The sequence below is a fragment of the Capra hircus genome, chromosome 21 (genome assembly GCF_001704415.2).
Source record: "Capra hircus breed San Clemente chromosome 21, ASM170441v1, whole genome shotgun sequence".
Classification (NCBI taxonomy): Eukaryota; Metazoa; Chordata; class Mammalia; order Artiodactyla; family Bovidae; genus Capra; species Capra hircus.
In genome coordinates this window covers 68,179,309-68,199,153 of record NC_030828.1, presented here as the reverse complement: position 1 = coordinate 68,199,153, position 19,845 = coordinate 68,179,309, and the positions used below count along the sequence as shown (strand labels likewise).

Sequence of the window (19,845 nt, the reverse complement as noted above, 5' to 3'; positions counted from 1 at the left end):
CCAACACAGCCAAGGAGAAATAAACAGAAAGACGCACAGTTACACACAGGGTCTGACACCATTTGTGCAGAGCCTTAAAATACACGTATCTTTACAAAACAACGCGCTATATTGCAGTAAAGATATCAAGACGTGACCAGTGAGGCTACCGAGAAGAGAGGGAGATCAGATGGGTGGGTGCTGCCCGGGGCTCCCTCCGTTTTAACCTAGCGCTTCTAAAAACATCACCTGAAGCAAATAGAGCAGAACGCTAACGCCTGGTAGGTCTGGCTGGTGAGTACAAATCATCCTGCGTAATTTGTTTGGAATGTTCCAACTATCCTGTAATAAAGCACTGGGACAGAGACCAGAGATCCCCCGGGGAGGCGGGGCGGGGTGAGGAGGGAGGGCAGGGACTCAGAAGAAATAGGAGAAAACAAAAGCAGCTAAGATGGCAGGATAGGATAATAGGATGGAAAGTGAGAGGGTGGGAATGGAGAGAGCTCAGGGTGGGAAGGAGAGAGGGAAAGAACCGTCCAGACGCGTGCTTGGAGGAGGCGGCTGAGAGCATCTCGAGGACGCGCACCTTCAACAGATGAGAGCTGAACACCCGTCGGGAGCCAGTCCCGGGACTCAGAGCCGTCCCTCCCGGGGGACTGCTCTTAGCGTGCACCGCGTGCCCCCCGCCCCGAGCCCTGCAAAGGCGCCGGGCACAGGCGCGTCTCAGGGCCTGGCGTGCACGAGCCGGGGCCTCCGGGTCTGGGTCTTTGCTTTTCCGGAGACGTCCTCCGTGGACTGCATCAGGCGTGTTAGGGAACACCCAGCGGCGTGCATTTCCTTTAATTTTCCGTTTCAGTAGCAATACTGACCCGCGCACTCCCCAGGGCCAGGCTGAGTCAATACCTCCCTGGCTGAGTCCTCTCCTCCGACCCGGTGGGTGGGGGCCGGCTGGTATCCACCGCCGCCCGGTGTTAACTTTCCAGAGAAGTTCAGTTTTGATCCGCTCCCAACTGGGCTCCACTTGGTTCGGTTAGCACGTGGCTCCTGTCCCTTTCCCGTCCACTTTTGGTTCAGTCGACGTCAACGTCGGCTCCTGTGCCCCAGTCCGAAGCTGGGTTCTGTGGGGAAGACGCGGCATGGGGCCTGGCGGGTCCCACCCCGAGGTGCCCCGGGAGCAGCTATGCCTGTGTGGAGGCCACGTGCCCTCTGTCCCCGTGTGGGGCACCGGCTGAGCGGGACGCAGGCCCAGGCCGCTCCCCAGGCAGCCCCGGGAGTGTGGGCAGCTGTGCTGCAGTCACAGGCGTGTCAGAGCCGGCAGGAAACACGACGGAACTCAGGGAAGCCCCCTCCGCCAGGCAGGGTCTCCAATGTGCTGTGTGTGCCGGGAGCTCCTAAGGCAGGACTGACGTGGAGGGTGTTCTAGAAACTGTCCACTAGCTCCAGGTGACCCGGGCTGCTGAGGGCGAGTCCTGGGCCGGGGTCAGGGCGGCTGGGTTCTCAGGGCAGCTGACCGATGGGGGTCTCCTGGGGGGCCGCCATCCTTGTCTGCTGGGGCGGAGGTTGTGCTGATAGCCCAGCTCCCGTGTCCCCAGCCTCTCCAGGCCCCATGTGGTCTTCGTGTTTCAGGCTAGCCTGCGGCTGCTCCCAGCTCTCAGGATTCCCCAGGATGGAGTCCCCGAGCCCAGCCTCTGCAGTGGCCCGTGAGGGACTTCTTGCTCATAAAGACGCAAACCCCACTTGGCAGAGTCCTGGCTCAGCGGCTGCTCTCCTGGGACACTGCATCCAGCCCTTCCCAGGGGCCGGGAAGCAAAGTCTCACCGTCCGCTGCCCTCTAGACGACGGAGTCCCAGACTCCCCACAAAACCATCCAAAGTGGAGTCTCAGACTCTTCAGAGCAGGAGCAGTTGCCTGGGAAATTTGAGGACCCAAGTTCAATTCTTCGTTATTTACGAACCAACAGGGAGGGGTTTATTACTCGGATTACTCACTAATCATCCCCCGTAAATGCAGGAACTGACAAAATCCCACAGAATCAATAACGTGGTAAGTTCCCCGTCTAAATCACGGCACCTAGCATTCTTGAGTAAACCTTTCGGTAATTTACAAAGGCTGTTGAATTTTATAGTAAGTGTTTTTCAAACCAAGCTGGATTCTAAACAATAATGACTTTTTAATGTGGCTCTGTGATTACATTGTCATGGAGAAATACGGGGGTCTCTGACTGCATCCGAAATGAGCCTGGTGTGAATTACTTGCCGGCACAGACCAGCGCGGCCGCAGGTAAAGCAATCTTCATAAATCACCCTCCAATCCGGGTGGCCTGGCAGGCGAGGCCTGATGCCAGTGTTGGCAACTTAAATTTCAGCGGACAATTTGTAAACAAGCTCTTCCTTTTGTTCCGGAGCGGTGGCCACAGCTGAGGGCCTCTCCGTGGCGGAGGGCTGTGCCGCCTCGGTCCGCTGGGCAGACACTGGCTGTGACCTTGTATGACGCCGGGTACGGGGCCACCAGCCTGCAAGCCTGCTGACATGAAAGGTGAGGAGCTAGTCCCGGTGAGCCTTGCGCCCAGTGCCCCGTGGCCCGTGCGGCGGAGCGGGTGGGGAGGTTCTGAGGCTGGCGCTGGTGGGGGCCAGGGCGCGGCTCTCCAGCGGTCAGGTGGGTCTCCCTCCCTCTCTCGCTGTCCTCCGTGGCTCCACGTCCTGCCGGGAAGGCCCAGAGGTCCCAGCGCCCCGAGACTGGGGACCTGCCCGCCCTGTCTCTGAGTCACCGAGTGACTGTTTGGGTGGTTCAGCTGCCCCAGGGCTTGGCACCAAGCAGGACTCAGAGACGGACAGGGCTCAGCAAGGGACGTTTGCCTCCAGGAACTTCAGGCCACTTGGCGGGATGGTGGGGGATGGGAGGACACGCTGGAGTCACACCCCCCCCCTCCATGGACCCTGTGCTAGGGCTCGGGCTGTCCCCTCAGGCCTCCCTGCTGCTCCAGCCTGGATGAGCTGGGGGCTCCTCTGGACGTATCCCAGCTTGTCCCCGAGTCCAGAGCCGAGTCTGGCCGTGTCAGGAGACCAGGAGTCCGGGGGAGTTTGCAGAAGGCGTGCACACCTGGGCTTTGGGAGCTATGAGGCACTGCGGGAGGCAAGGATTCTGGAAGCTTCTGCAGTGGCAGTCTCCAAAATGGATGCCCCTCCCCCTCCCCTCCCCTCCCCTCCCCTCCCCCCTTCTCCTCCCCTCCCCCTTCTCCTCCCCTCCCCCCCCCTCACTGCATCTCAGGCGTCTCCAGGGCTCAGGCCTGTTTGTTTTCTTTCACTGTGCCATGTGGCATGTGGGATCTTAGTTCCCTGGACCACCAGGGAAGTCCCAGGCCTGTTTTAAGAGTCCCAGATTTTATAAACCCTGTTCAACCCCAGCGTTACCTTTTGTGATGTTATATAACCTCAGGGCTTCACAGCTAAACGTGTTGATTCCAACGTTCCGTGGGTGTAACGCCCCAGGACCCCCAGCTTCCGCCTCCTGTGGGTCTCAGGGTGGCTCCCGAGCTGCCTGCTCCTTCGGGGGCTGTGTGGGGCCATCTGTGTCCCAGAGTGGAGACCCCCCACACCCCAGGCCTCAGTGATATCTGCCTTCCAGAGGCCGTCCCCACAGGAAGTGGGCAGTGCCGTGGGCTGAAGAAGGGGCTCACCTTTGCTAAGTGCTGCTGGGGAAACGTGGGCCTCCGTGGAGGCTCAGCTGATAAAGAATCCGCCTGCAATGCAGGAGACCCGAGTTCAATCCCTGGGTGGGGAAGGTCCCCTGGAGAAGGGAATGGCTGCCGGCTCCAGTATTCCGACCCAGAGGGAAACACAGTGTGGAGCTGGAGAGGCCAGAGGCCCATTGGGGTGGAGGCCGTGCGCCCTGGGCCTCCTGTCCTCAAGGCTGACAAAGGAGCTGTGTGGGGTTGGCGACCCGGCCCAGCTCCCCGTGATGGGGGCTTGGGGTCCCCAGGCCAGCTGCTCCATGGTGAACACCAGGAAAGCCCTGTGGCCTGTCAGCAAGACTCGTGATGATGGGGGCGGGGAGGGGGGGTCAGCAGCAGCCGCAGCCCCTGGGTAGAGGTTGTCATCATCTGCTTTGTAGACAGGACATCGAGGCTGAGAGAGGAAGGGATCCCACCTTCTCGTGGGCTGCAGGGGGTAAGGGGAGGGTCTTCTGCCTCTCACTCAAGTGCCTTCTTGCTTCGTGGACAGCTGGGGGTGGGGCAGGGAAGCTTGCTCAAGGAGGGGGCCCAGGACCGACGCTCAGCAGCATGGCCTCCTCCATCCTCACACCACACCTTCTTATCCCCATTTTGCAGGTCTGAAGACTGAGGCCCGGAGTGGTGATGACCCTACCAGCCTGAGGCTGCACATCCAGGAGCTGGGATCCAAGCTTCCTCCCCACCCAGCGGTGTAGGGTAAGCCCTCATTCACAGCCAGCGCTTGTCCTGGGCCCCTCTGCCTGCTGCTGTGGGAACGGGGTTAGCAAGGGCGCCCGACTTCACAAAATTCCTGAGAAAGACAGATGAGTCAATGAATCGCAGACAGGGAGACCCCAGTGAGGGGTGGTTATTAAGCTCCTCCTCGGTATTTAATAGAAGTGCTTTTGAGAGGAAAAAGGCCCACCAGTGAAGCAGCAGTGTCTTTAATCTCTCTTCTTCTAAATCTAAAAATGAGGAAGACGAACCCAGGAGCCGAACGGCCTCCCACTCAGACACCAGAGACACGGGCTGCGTTTCTGGGGAGCGGACCTGGGCTGGGCTGGGGAGGCGGAGGAGCCCCCGGGACACGCCAGGCGCTCGGGGTGGGGGAGGAAGCGCCAGGCAGAGCGCGTCAAAATTAACATATGAACTTCCAGCCTACGCGCCAATTCAGAATCTGATTGAACAAACGGCTCTTATTAAAGTCAATTGGCGAACATTCTATTATAAAAACAAATGAAATCCTCCCGTCTACCAGATAAATAATTTTCTCCCCACACCTAAGCAGGAGGCATTAACTTAACGGGTAATGATCTAAATTATGTATTAAACTCAATTACTTTTTATGACTACTTTCCAATTAGGGCGCCCTGATTGACTCGCCCGCGTGGAGACTTCTCAGGCTGTACCTGGTCTCCGCCCGGCTCTGTGCACGCTGCTCACCCAGCTTAATTGAGTGTGTCTCTCCCTCCTGCTCTAACCAGCCACAAGGTGCAGCTTCTAATGATGACTAAACAACAGCGCCGGCGTGATTACCAGCTAAATTACCCGTCTGCAGAGTCACTCTCAGCAAACACTTCTAACGCAAAAATATCTCCCTGCCTTCCAGCTCAAGATGCACTCCCAAGGTGGGCTCTGGGGGAAGCCAGGGTTCTGCCTGGTCTGGTCCATGTCGCTGCTGAGAGGAGCCTCCAACCTGCTCGGAGTCACGGTCCGAGTCCTCACCGTGTGCTGGTCGGGGGGGCCATCCGTCAGCAGACACCCCGCTGTCAGAGCTCCCCCTGTTCAGCTGAGAGCTCTCCTTCTAAGGCTGCAAATTCATCTGACGGGGGTCCTGTGTGTGCTCACCTCCACCCGTTTGGGCTGCTGTGGCCGAGCACCCGCACGCCGGGCGGCTTATGATCAGAAATCTATTCCTCGCGGTTCTGGCGGCGGCAAATCTAGATTAAAGCGCGAGCACGTTCAGCGCTGAGTGAGGACCAGCTTCCCGGTTCATAGTGTCCGGGTCTCCTCGCTGTGTCCTCACTGGTGGGAGAGTTCAGGGGTCTCTTTCATTAGCGCACTAATTCCACTCTTGGGGGCTCCACGCTCAGGACCTCGTCACCTCCTGTAGACCGGCCTTCAAATGCCATCACCTTGGGGGTTAGGTGTCCACATGTGAATGGGGGGGGGCACAATCAGTCCATCACAGGCTATACTTTTCAAACAAGCACCAAATTACTGTTTTCCTTTGGGTCACGCCTTAAGGCTTGTGGGGTCTTGGTTCCCTGACCAGGGATCAAAGCTGTGTCCCCTGCATTGGAAGCATGGAGTCTTAACCACTGGACTGGCAGGGAAGTCCCCGAAACTACTTTTAAAATTAAAAAAATTGCATAGACCTGCCCCCCACGCGCCGAAACACTGCTCTTTAGCAGAGCATTTTGTGCCAAAGTAAGTTCAAGACACAGCCCAGCGCACCGCGAGCCGTGGGTGCGAGGGAATCAGGCAGCTGTGCCAGAGCCTTCGCTCACCAAGGACTCTCTGAACAGCTGCGCCGAGCGGGACGCTGAGCAGGGCAGGCAGAGGCGGGGCCGCGGGGCTGGCGGGGTCAGGGTGGGGCTCGGGGCTGAGCCTCCGCGGGGCCTGTCTGCAGTGGTAAGGGCTGTGGAGGTGGGGGGAAGCGGCCGAGGACGCTGGGGAGGGCCTGCACGGTCGGTCACGCACGCTGGTCGGGAGGGTGGCTTTGAGGAGGTGACTCGAGGTGGGAGCGTGTTGCTGCCGCAGAGCTCAGGGGCCACGAAGGTGATGAGCACCCCTCGCGGGGTCGGGACGGCAGCCGGTGGGTTGAGCCACCCCAGGCTGGGCTTCCGCAGAGGCCTCTCCCTCCTCCCCGCCACAAGCAAAGTGCAAGGCTGGAGGGGGCAGTTCCCAGGGAGGCCCCAGGGGATGAAGGGAGGCCTCCTTGGGGGGTCGGGGGGCTGGGACCCCCAAACTGCTGGGGGTTTGGCCCCTGCTGGCTGGCCTGGGCCGGGCTTGTCCCCCCAGGCCTGGGAGCAGCCTTGAGAGAGGTCTGGTCGTGTGTGTCGTGGCTGGGTGGGGGTAGGTGAGCCTGGGGTGGAGCTGGGTGGTCTCACAGGTCGGGCATCAGAGAAGAGCCTCCCTGCTGGCCCGAGAGGAAGCCCCGGAGAGCCGGAGACCAGGCCTGGGTGGCCCCCCGGCCCCCTGCCAGCCCACCTGATGGGAGGGGCCCTGGGGGCTGAAGCACAGGCTGAAAACGCCCCCAAACCTGCAGCGACGCAGGGCCCGCGTCTCAAGTGGGAAGGCGCCCGGGAGGCGGCCTGGCGGCGGCTGTCTGACCCCCAGAGAAGAAGCCCGCCGCCGTCCGTGTTCACGAGCGGCTTCCCGAGCCCGCACGGCCGCCGGCGCTGCTGGGGCCCAGGCCACCCTTCGCGGCCCCGCGGTGCCCCTCCGCCCGAGCAGCAGGAGGACCCTCTCCCCTCCTGGCCTGAGAGTGGAGCGAGGCTCTGCGGCGGCTCGTGGGTGCCCGAGGGAGGGCGACACGGGGGCAGCAGCGGCGGCAGCCGGGTGGGGCGGAGGGACGGCAGGAGCGCCTGCTGTGACGGGCAGAGGGCCCTGCCGCCCAGACCACGGCGCGAGTGCGCTGCGTGAGCGTGTGTGTGTGTGAGCGTGTGTGTGTGTGTGTTGTATATGTGTTGTGTGTGTGGAGTGTGTGAGTGTATGTGTTGTGGGGTGTGTGAGTGTATATGGTGTGTGTGTGTGTGGTGTATGTGTGTGGTGTGTGAGTGTGTGTGGTGTGAGTGTGTGGTGTGAGTGTGTGGTGTGAGTGTGTGGTGTGAGTGTGTGGTATGTGTGTGGTGTGTGTGTGTGTGTGTAGTGTGAGTGTGTGTGGTGTGTGAGCCTGTGTGCTGGGGCTCACAGTGAGCTGCTCAGCGCGTCCCACCTGACCTGAGGCCCCCGCCCTCCGGGCACGGGCGTGTGGGAAGGACCGTGGCGTCCTGCACCAGATGGCTGGCGTCCGGGTCTGGGCTCCCCGTTCACTGCCGAGCAGCCTCAATCAGGTGACCAACGAGGTCCCCCCATGAGGCTCCCCAGGCGGCCCCTCTGCCCACACCCACATGCAGGCTCCCAGCGGGGCTGGAAGGAGGTGGCCAGGGGACAGACGCCGGCAGATCCTGGTTTCTGGCCCCTGAGCCCTTCGGAGAGGTGTCCCTGGGCTGGGCCCGGGTAGCTGCTTTCAGCTTCTGGAGCTGAAGGAGCTGTGGTCTGGGAGTCAGACCAGGCAGGAGAGGGCCCTGATGTTGGAAGAGTCAAGGAATCCTGCCTGCAGGAGGAAGCCTGTGAGTCACGGCTCAGTGGTACCTGGAGGGAGAGCCTCCACTGGGGACCTGCATCCTTCCCCTGAGCAGTCCCAATGCCAGGGACAGGAAGGCACGACCCCCAGGGCCGGGCACACAGATCACGGGCCCCCACCCTGCCTCACACATGCCCTAGAGTTTGCTTTTTGTTTGTTTGATGAATTTCTCTGATGTTCTAGGAAGAAATTAATTTCACTTATTCCTCCAAGCGGTCATTAAAAAAGCTTTTAATGAACACAGTAAAACCCAACTAATTATTGCAATGGCATTTCACTCTAAATAAAATTGACAGGAACCACGAATATGACGCGTATAATTCTCCTTAGTTTATTAAAACCCATTTATCACATTTTATCCTAGAGGAAACTGATCATATTAGTCTGTGATAATTTAACTAATATTTCCTCACTGCCTCTAATATTTAAGGGGGGTTTACTGATATTAAAGTCATACGCACTGTATGGAGGTGACTTTGCCTCATAATCACTCTTCTCGGTGAGGAATGAGCTAGGACGATTCTGTCTGTGCTTTCCCGACGGGAACGGCACGCGGGAAAGCAGGGAAGCCCCATCCCAGGGTCGGTGGATGCCACGTGGCGTCACCTTCCCTCCTGGAACTCGGGCTGGGGCCTTGCTGTTGCAGACAGCTCTCCCTCACCCCCCGAAGCAGTCCCCAGGCTTCAGAAAGCCAGCATTTCCAGCCATTCCCTGAATGACCAGGTTGAACCCAAATTCCCACCCAAAAAGTTTTGGGTCCCCCAAAACTCGATAGACACACCCGAGTGTGGAAAGAAGCACTGGTTCATCGTTTGCCCGAAAGCCTCTTTCCTCCCCAAAGCAGGCTTGAGTCTTCACGTCTTGCCCCGGGAGTGTGCTTCCTGAATGCAGATTGCTGAGGAGAAAGGATGTGCGGTCTACCTTCTCCATCACCATCAGCAGCTCCCCGGCTCACACCCATGGAGAGACCCGCCGAGCCCGGGGCCGCCCTGCCCCGCTCACCCTCCCTGGGGGACCGCGCTCGTGGGCAGGGTGGGCGGCCCCTGTTGGTGAGACACGTGTTGCCCTGGTCCCGGAGGCCGGAAGCCGTGGGTCTGGTTCTGACTCAATGTGCAGGCTGCTGGGGGTCTGTTCACAGAGCTTCCCGGGGACTCGGCGGCTGGGTGTCCTGTCTCCTGATGCTGCCCTCTGGGCGCCGGGCTCAGGGGTCCAGGCACAGGATCGGGGTGGTCACAGCCCCTCGGTGCTGCAGGCTTGCCGTCCAGATTGGGGCACGTGGGAGCTGACGTCCGGGCGGCAGTGAGGTGCCGGCCCCGCCTGAGGCCCGGGAGGCGTGCAGGTGGGCCCAAGTGTGGACCTTAGTCCCCGGGGCACCGCCTCTGTGCCTCCAGCCCTGGCCCAGGCGCCCCACAGCAGGCTCTCCAGCCCCATGGGGGCCCTGGGACCTCCACACGCTTCCCGCCCCTCAGGGCTCCATTCCTGTGGCCCCCAGCCCCCTAGCCCCGGGTTCCTTCGCTGCCCTGTACCGCCCCCCTTCCTGTGGCCCCCGAACCTCGCTCACAGCCACGGGGAGGACCCACCATTGACAGCCCCACCGTCCAGGCCCCCGAGAACATTTATGCTGGGTTGGTGGCGTCTCCAGAGTCACGTGGGCCTGACCCCGAGGACCCCAGACCCTGCTTAGCAATCCCACCTGTTAAGGGCGTGTGGCCCACCGCCCGCCAAGCCTCCTCCCTTCTGTCCCCAGCCCCCAGTCTCGCCGAGCCCGGCCTCCTGCCTCCAACACCGGGAGGATGGGGGACAGGCCCCTGAGACCCCCCACACCCCCTTCTCTCCCCGCCCCAGGCCCGGGGAGTTCTCACGGCTCCCATCTTCACAAAGGCACAGGGGGGTCTTCCCTGGTGGCCCAGAGGTTACGACCCCATCTCCTAATGCGGGGCTCCGTCCCTGCAGGGGGGACTAAGGTCCACACGCGGGGCAGTGCGGCCAAAAGTCCAAAAGCAGAACCATCGTCAGTAATACTGGGTGCCGGAGACAGCAGAACGACGAGGGAAAGACAGGCAGAGGGAGGCGGCGACCAGCCCAGCCCGCCGATCCGGGCCTCCCGAGCCCCCCACACCCACCCCTGCTGGCTCCCTTTCTCCAAGGTTCCCGCTGCATCTGGGGCTCGTCTCTTGAGCTGCCCCACGCTTCTTGGGGCCCAGGTCTTCTCCTGACCACCCGCACGCCCCCGCGCCCTCCTGAGTTACCCGGCTGCTCCCCCCGGCCGGCTCACGCCCCAAGATCATCCTGGCCATCTCCTCCGCTTCCCGGACGTCTCCCACCCAGGGCTCCAGGGGAGTCTGTCCCCTGACGCCTCGAGCCCCACTCCTTTTTCTCGCTTGCCCTTTCTTTCTTTTTTCAGCTCCAGGCCTGCGCACGGAGCTGCCTGTTCTAATTTCCTTTCATCGTCGCAGGCGTTTGTTTGAATTGCATGAGTCACACAGGGACGCGTGTCTGGGGACGGTGTGTGCACGTGGCCAAGACCCGAGTACAAAGCCGGCTCTCCCCCCTCCGCCTGGGCGGCAGGGCGGCGCCTGGTCGCGCTGTCTGCGTGCACGTGCACGTCTGTGTACATACAAGATAAAACACACACTTGCGTCTGGCGATCTCGCCGTTGCACAAATGGAATCATGCATATTCATGGCTTGTCTGCGACTCCTTTTTCATATTTAACACGATGTCCTGGGGAGCTTTCGAGCTGGCACTCACAGCCCGACCTTGTTTTAATTTCTATTTATATTTTGACTTCTCAGTCCTGTGGATGATGTCCTGTGTAACACACTCGCCTCTGCTGATGAAGAATTGAAGGCTTCTCTTTCCTTCCTTTTTAATTATTTTTTGCTATCACCAGGCACTCACTGCCTATGACTCTTCACTGTCCTGTGTGTCCCTGTCTCCGGGAGCAGAGATCTCAGAGGGCGAGCTTGACTGTGGGGAAAGGGGGACACGTGGATGTTTTTGATGGATATTCCAAACTGCTTTCTGAAAAGACTATAAAAAACCATGCAAAGGAGAGGGGCTGTTTCTCTTACAATTTTGTCGTGGTTAGAAAGTATTAATCCTTTATCTTTCCCCCAATTTTATGGGTAAAAAGTACTATCTCATTTCTTTCTGGGCTCTGACTACCAGTGAAATCAAGCACTGTTTATCTTTGCGTGTGTGTGTGTCTTTAATCTGCAGACTTTGCCTGTGTTCATGACTTAGAAACGTACTTGCATTTTGTCCCCCCGGGCAGCCTGTTCCGGACGCACCCGTGGCCCCCGCCCTCCCCCAGGTGAGATGCGCGTTGCACAGGCGCCTGGGTCTGTTTCTGGGCGCTTTGTGCCTTGTCTGCGAGTCCAGTGCTCACTGCTCTTTCTCAGGTCTGGGTTTGCTGCGCCTGGGCGTTGTCCTTTCTGCAGGTGCAGCACAGCAGGCATCACCGACTCGACGGACATGAGTTTGAACAAGCTCCGCCCGGGAGCTGGTGATGGCAGGGGAGCCTGGCGTGCTGGAGCCCACGGGGTCGCAGGGAGTCAGACACCACTGAGCGACTGGACTGAACCAAAGCGCAGTAGAGGCCCCACTGTGTGAACTCGGGTCAGGATTCTCCTGTAAGAAGAGGAGCGCTCCCCCACGGGCTCAGATTTCCTTTTGTGTCTGTGGTCAAGTTTATCTTTTCCTCGAATAAGTTAGGCTGCACTTCTCTCAGCTCTTTTCCCCCAAGGTGTTTTCCAGCTTTTCTGGCTGTTGCAGATGAGGACGAATGCTCCTTTTAAGCAGTTGTTCCTGGTGTACGCAGTGAAGCTACGGCTTTTTGGATGTTGGTCTTGCCTCTGTCTTACTAAACTCTCACTATTATTATTTGCTGCCGTCGTTTTTCTTCCCCGGATGACACTTCTAGCAAGTCACGGATTGCGCCTCTTCCTTTCTGGTCCTCATGGCTTTCAGAAAGCATGCTGCCCGGTTGGGCCTGCCCGTGGGACAGAAGTGCGAGGCTGACAGCCTCAGCTCGCCCCAGATTTTACCCGGAGCCTTTGCTGCTTCACCAAGCATGAGATCTCCCCTGTTCCCACCACGAGAAGGATTCCCATCCTGAATGGAAAACAAACACTCTTTGTCTGTGTTCATTCTGCTTTCCTTAATTCCAACCAGTCACATTTGTGATTTCAAATGTTAAATGTCCTGGAGGTGCCAGAAGGAACTTCCTGCAGCTTCCAGACCCTGGAGCCGGTCCTGGGTTCCTGAGCGCATTCCAGAGGCTTCAGCTCCTGCAGACAGACAGACGGACAGGCAGCTCCAGGAGGCATGCAAGGGAGGAGCACTGGGCTGCTGGGGCGTATCATTCCCACGCACACAGTTACACTTTTTAATCGCACGCACACACTCGCAACAGGCGTTGCTGTGTTTTAAAGTTTACATAAATGGGAAAAGAGTGAGAAATTCTTGCAACTTGCCTGTTTCACTCGCATCAAGTTTCTGAAATACATTCATGTCGTTGGATGTAAACCTAGTTGGGGAGACCCCGTGCTTCTTTGGACTGTGGTAGAACATTCCATGGTGGGAATAAGACTGGATACACTGGTCCCTCCCCACTAAGGAAGTCTCTGAGCCTTTCTGGTTTTCCATGTTTACAGACAGCCATCCCACCAGGGGCCTCTGCAGGGGCAGGTGAGCGGAAGTTCTCCATTGGTGCTAGCACTTCAGACTTGTGGGGTGTGCACCTTCGGCTTTCCGTGAAGTCCTACGTGCGATACTTTAACTGTGCCTCGCATGCTCTAAGTGCTAACCATCATCATCATTATTAAGTATTGGCAAATTGCTGTCCGAAGCTTCTCCACCAATTTACACTCCCGCCAGCGATGGCTGGAGCTCCCGTTTCCACGAATTCACGGCAACACTCAGCGGTGTCAAACGTATAATTCCTTACACTCTCGTGGTTGAACAATGGCATCTCGTTGTTTTAATTTGTGTTCCTCAGTGTCAGCAGTGAAGCTGAGCGTCTTTTCACATATTTATTGCACTTTGTTTTCTCTGATATTTATGGCTGCCCATCATCTGCTCATTTTTCTATTGGGTCGTTTGCCTTTTTCTTATTGATTTTCAGGAATTATTTATGTATCTGGCTAGTGATACTTTATTGGTTATGTTGGTTGCAAATACATCCTCCCAGACTGAGGCCTGTATTTCTTGCCTCATTGATGGTATCTTTTGCGGAACAGAATCTTACATTTTAATGTGCCCGGTTCACCAAACGTCTGCTTATGCTTTGCGAGAGTGGTGTGAGAGCTCGCGTTGTCCATGGCGGTTTTGCATTTCTGCGTGTAGGTTTCTATCCCCCCGACGTGAAGCATCTTTTTTCTGTGGTCCGGGGACCGTGGCTGTAGCCCACTCTTCCCCACTGGAGGAAGAAGTGTCTTCTATCCCATGCCAAGTTCATGTACACAGGGGTCTGGTCCAAACTATTTCCCCAGTTTCATTATTTCACTTGTCCATCCTGGAACCCTGTAGCTTTCCAGACTGAGTCTAGTCTGAAGGAAGTCTCTGGCCTGTGTCTTCAGCTGTGTCTTGGCTGTTTTTACTCTTTGTTCTTATATGTTGATTTTGTAAATCAGCTCGAAAAACTCTTATTGGATATATATTGGAAATACAGGGAATTTTCATCATTTTTGAATCTTCTTATTTATGAATACGGTTCATCTTTCATTTTTAGGTCTTTTCTGACTTCAGTAAAGTCCAGCCAGCAAAGCTCCTGTAAGAAAGATTGCAAACGTTATTTTGCACACATACTCCTAGAAATCTTGTGTTTTGGGGACTATTAATGGCATCTTATGATATTATTTTACCTACAAAAAGTGAAGATCATGGCATCCAGTCCCATCACTTCATGGCAAATAGATGGGGAAACAATGGAAACACTGACAGACTTTATTTTCTTGGGCTCCAAAATCACTGCAGATGGTGACTGCAGCCTTGAAATTAAAAGACGCTTGCTCCTTGAAAGAAAACCTATGACAAACCTAGACAGCATATTAAAAAGCAGAGACATTACTTTACCGACAAAGGTCCATCTAGTCAAAGCTAGTAGTCATGTATGGATGTGAGAGTTGGACCATAAGGAAAGCCGAGAATTGACACTTTGGAATTGTGGTGCCGTTGAAGATTCTTGAGAGTCCCTTGGACAGCAAGGAAATCAAACCAGTCAATCCTTAAGGAAATCAACCCTGAATATTCATTGGAAGGACTGATGCTGAGGCTGAAGCTCCAATACTCTGGCCACCTGATGCAAAAAGAGCTGAGTCATTGGAAAATACCCTGATGCTGGGAAAGACTGAAAGCGGAAGGAGAAGGGAATGACAGAGGATGAGATAGTTGGATGGCATCTCTGACTCAATGGACATGAGTTTGAGTAAGCTCCGTGATTTGGTGATAGAGAAGGAAGCCTGGTGTGCTGCAGTCCATGGGGTCGCAAAGAGTCAGACATGGCTGAGCAATTGAACTGACTGACTGAATCTTTGCAAGTAATTCTTATGTAATTGAATCTATATTCAGCAATTCCTTGAATTCCTTATTAACTTCCATAGTGAAAGTGAAGTCGCTCAGTTGTGTCCGACTCTTTGTGACCCCATGGACTGTAGCTTACCAGGCTTCTCCATCCATGGGATTTTCCAGGCAAGAATACTGGAGTGGGCTACCATTTCCTTCTCCAGGGGATCTTCCCAACCCAGGGATTGAACCCGGGTCTCCCATGTTGGAGGCGGGCACTTTAACCTCTGAGCCACCCAGGTCATCTTGAATTTTTTCGTTAAAAACAACCTGCAAATAATGCTGTTTCTGGCTTTCCCCCTTTCTAGACTGTACGTTTCTTTTTCCTGGACAATGTGCTTCTAGGCGCTCTCCATTGTGAGGCAGAAACGTGGAACTGCTCTGAAGGGCAGCGGTGCTGACGTCCGCCATCGGGGTAGCACATTCCATGGGATCTGATCATCTCTGACACTGAAGGAAATTCTCTTGTGTTCCTAGAGGACTAAGAGGCTTCTGTCCCCCTCAAATCAGGAATTACTGTGTCTTCTCCAATCCTCGGTTCAAGAGTAGTTTTTCTTTCCTTTTAAAAGATTGAGTTACAGTTGATTTGCAATGTTGTATGTTAATATTTGTTAGGTGTGGTGCTGGTGGTTTAGTCGCTAAGTCATGTTTAATCCATTGCAACCCCGTGAACTATAGCCCACCAGGCTCCTCTGTCCATGGGGTTTCCCAGGCGAGAATACTGGAGTGGGTGCCATCTCCTTCTCTGGGGGACCTTCCTGGCCCAGGGATGGAGCCTGCATTTCCTGCACTGCAGGCGGACGCTGTGCTGACTGAGCCACACGGGAAGCCCGCACTTCAGGCGGACGACGTATAATTCATGTTTGCAAAGGCTACGCTCCGTTTATTCAGTGCAGTGCAGTCGCTCAGTCGTGTCAACTGTTTGCGAACCCGTGGACCGCAGCACGCCAGGCTTCCCTTCCATCACCAGCTCACGGAGCTCACTCAGATTCATGTCCATTGAGTCCGTGATGCCATGCAACCATCTCATCCTCTGTCGTCCGCATCTCCTCCTGCCTTTAATCTTTCCCAGCATCTGGTCTTTTCAAATGAGTCCGTTCTTCACATCAGGTGGCCACAGTATCAGAGCTTCAGCTTCAGCATCTGTCCTTCCAGTGAACATTCAGGACTGATCTCCTTTAGGATGGATTGGTTGGATCTCCTTGCAGTCCAAGGGACTCTCAAGAGTCTTCTCCAACACCACAGTCCAAAAGCATCAATTCTTCTGTGCTCAGCTTTCTTTATAGTCCAACTCTCCACATCTATACATGACCACTGGAAAAACCATAGGTTTGACTTAGACAGACCTTTGTCCGCAAAGTAATGTCTTTGCTTTTTAGTATACCGTCTGTGTTGGTCATAGCTTTTCTTCCAAGAAGCAAGCGTCTTCCAATTTCTTAGCTGCAGTCACCATCTGCAGTGATTTTGAAGCCCAAGAAAATAAAGTCTATCACTGTTTCCACTGTTTCCCCATCTATTTGCCATGAAGTGATGGGACTGGATGCTATGACCTTAGTTTTCTGAATGTTGAGTTTTAAGCCAACTTTTTCACTTTCATCAAGAAGCTCTTTAGTTCCTCCTCACTTTCTGCCATAAGGGTGGTGTCATCTGCATATCTGAGGTTATTGATATTTCTCCTGGCAGTCTTGATTCCAGCTTGTGCTACAATCAGCCTGGCATTTTGCATGATGTACTCTGCATATAAGTTAAATAAGCAGGGTGACAATACACAGCCTTGACGGACTCCTTTCCGGATTTGGAACCAGTCTGTTGTTCCTTGTCCAGTTCTAACTGTTGCTTCCTGACCTGCATACAGATTTCTCAGGAGGCAGGTCAGGTGTCTGGTATTCCCATCTCTAAGAATTTTCCACACTTTGTTGTGATCCACACAGTCAAAGGCTTTGGCATAGTCAATAAAGCAGAAGTAGATGTTTTTCTGGAACTCTCTTGCTTTTTCCATGATCCAGCGGATGTTGGCAATTTGATCTCTGGTTCTTCTGCCTTTTCTAAATCCAGCTTGAACATGTGGAAGTTCACTGTTCATGTACTGTTGAAACCTTGCTTGGGGAATTTTGAACATTACTTTGCTAGTGTGCGAGATGAGTGCAGTTGTGTGGTAGTTTGAACATTCTTTGGCATTGCCTTTCTTAGGGATTGGTCAATTTAGTTGGCATTTTCTGTGATTTTTATATAAAGGAGAGCATAGAATGCGGCCTCGTTTTTCCTCTTAGCAAAATTGTCTTCCGGCTCACTCATGCTGTTGCCAGTATCGACAGTATCACTTCTGCTCACGGCTGAATAGGTTCAATTGCATGAGTGTACATAAGTCCTTTATGCACTTACCGCCTGGAGAACGTCTGGATTGTCTCCCATTTGAAGCTCTTACAAATAACCTGTCTATGAACACGGGTGCACAAGTCTTTATATAAACTTAAGCTTTGATTTATCTGGGAGTGGAACAGCTGACTCATACAGTAGGTATTTGTGTCTTCAGTGGACCATCAAATTTTCCTAGTGGCTGCACACTGTGCTTTCCCAGCTGCAGCGCGTGGCGGGTTCCAGCCGCCCCACCTCCTCAGCACCTCCAAGCAGGCCAGTCTTTCCCATTTCAGTTGCTCTTGTAGGTGCATCAGGGTACCTTCTGCTTTCGTTTGCGTCTCTTTGATGACTGATGGTGCCGTTTTCATAATCTTCTTTGCCACCCGTGGTTCTCCTGAAGCTTCTGTCCCAGTTTTTGTCACACTTTTCACTGGGTACTTGGTTTCTTTTGGTAGAGATTTGAGAGCTGTTGTATGTTCTGGATAGAAGTCCTTTACAGATGCGCAGTCTGAAAGTTTGGTCTCCCGATCTTCTGCTGTCCTTTCATTCTCTCGGTGAAGCACTTCGAAGAACAGAAGTTCTAGCTTTGATGCAGAGCATCCTATCAATTTGTTCTTCTGTGGATTGTGCCGTGATGTCTGCTGCTGCTGCTGAGTCGCTTCAGTCGTGTCCGACTCTGTGTGACCCCAGAGATGGCAGCCCATCAGGCTCCCCCGTCCCTGGGATGTCATGTCTAAAAAAACCTCTGTCTAATCCAAGTTACAAAGATCTCCTATTTTCTTTTAGAAGTTTTATAATTTAAGGTCTATGATTAATTTTGAATTTTTTTTTGTATATGTTGTAAGTTTGGGATCAAAGTTTTGTCTTTTTTTTTTTAAATCCAGTGTTACATTGAAAAGACTAATATTTCTTCATTGGACTGTTTTTGCAGTTTTGTCAAAAGTCAACTGACTGTGTATATACATATTTGGAGGGATCTTGTATTCTATCTTTATGCCAGTACCATACTGTTTCAATTAATGTAACTTTAAAATTAGTTTTAAAATCAGATAAAGACCTCCAACCTTATTTTTTTCCCAAGTTGTTTCAACTATTCTAGGTCCTTTTCATTTCCATATGAATTTTAGTTTCCATTTGTCAATTTCTACAGGAAAAACCTACTGGAAATTTGATTGCGATCCCATTGATTTATAGATCAACATGAAGAGAATTCACATTTAATAACTTTGAGTTTTCTTATCCATGAACATGGTCTACATCTCCATTTAGTTTGACCTTGTTTAATTTCAGTGCTTGTGGTTTTTGATGTAGAAGTCTCCCATATCTTTTGTCAAATTTATGCCGAAGTATTCCGTATTTGTTTGTGGTGTTTTACAGGTTATAGTTTTTAAAATTCCAAGTTCTGATTATTTTCTGTGAGTAAGTAAATATACTCACAGCAATTCACTGTAAAGTGTTAGTCGCTCAGCGGTGTCTGACTTTCTGTGACCCCATGGACTGTAGCCCACCAGGCTCCTCTGTCCACAGAATTCTCCTGGCAAGAGACTGGAGTGGGTTGCCATTTCCTTCTCCAGGGGATCTTTCTGACGCAGGGACTGAACCCAGGAGTCCTGTGTTGCAGGCAGAGCTTTACCATCTAGGAGGCCAGTGTAAACACACAGTTCTGTATGCTGACCTTGACCCTGCCGCTTTGCTGACTCTTAATTAGTCCAGTAGCCTTTACTTTGTGGACTCCACGGAATAGTTTCTACAGAAAGTTTGTTTCTTTCTAATCTGCATGTCTTTTTTTCTTGCCTTATTGTACAAGATACGAACTCCAGGGACTTCCCTGGTGGTCCAGCGGTTAAGAGTCTGCCTTCCAAAGCAGGGACTATGGATTCAAGCCCTGGTTAAGGAACCAAGATCCCACATGCTGCAGGGCAACTAAGCCCACCACCACAACTACTGAGCCCGCCCCCTGCAACAAAAGACCCTGCGTGCCTCGAGGACGATCCCATGCGCCTCCACCAAGACCTGAGGCAGCCAAATAAATTAATTAACAATTTTTTATAAAAAAAAGGAAAGGAACTTCAGGAACTGTTGATTAAAAGTGACAAGAAAATCAAAGATGAGAACAGGCATCTGTATCTCGTTCTCAATCTTGGGAAGATGTAAGTTTTGGGTCGGCGGCCTTTATCAGATGCAGAAAGTTCATTTTATTCCTGTTTTTTGAAGAGCTTCATCATGGATTAATACTGCATTTCATCAGGAGCTTCTTCTGCTGAGACGGTCATTGTTGTTCTGTGACTGACTCGGCACCCTCACGGACTGCAGCTCGTCAGGCTTCCCTGTCCGTCACTGTCTCCGGGAGTTTGCTCAAATTCATGTCCATCGAGGTGAGCATATGATTTTCCTTTTTAGTACATTAATATGGTGAAATTTATTGATGGGTTTTTGACATGAAATCAACTTTGCCTTGCTGGGATAAACCTCAATTGTCATGATATAGTGTCATAAATGTATGTATATATTCCTACCAAAACTCTGGTAGGAATTTCTGCATCCTTGTTTGTGACAAAGGTTGTTTGCTGGTATCATTTTTTATGATGCCTGTGATTAAATATCTCAGTAAGACTGACTTCATCTAATGATAATGGGGATGACCCCACCTTTTCTATTATCTGGAAGAGTTAGTAAAATTGGTGTTATTTCTTCTTCCTGTACGGGTAGACTTCACCCCTGAAACTGTCTGGGCCTGTAGCATTCCTTGTGGTCAGGGCTTTAGTTACAAACCCAATTTCTTTATCAGATATAGAACTGTTCACACTATCTTTCTTTAAGTTAATTTTAATAGTTTATATCTTTAAAGAAGTTGTCAAATTCATTGCGGAAGAGCTTTTCA

General features: G+C 53.4%; 1 long non-coding RNA gene across 1 annotated transcript; it reads left to right on the top strand.

Moving 5' to 3' along the window:
- LOC102176649 lies at positions 2,019–6,009 on the top strand. The gene is made up of 3 exons (XR_310932.2): positions 2,019–2,514; positions 4,307–4,405; positions 5,298–6,009. It is a non-coding gene; the product is annotated as an uncharacterized LOC102176649 (long non-coding RNA).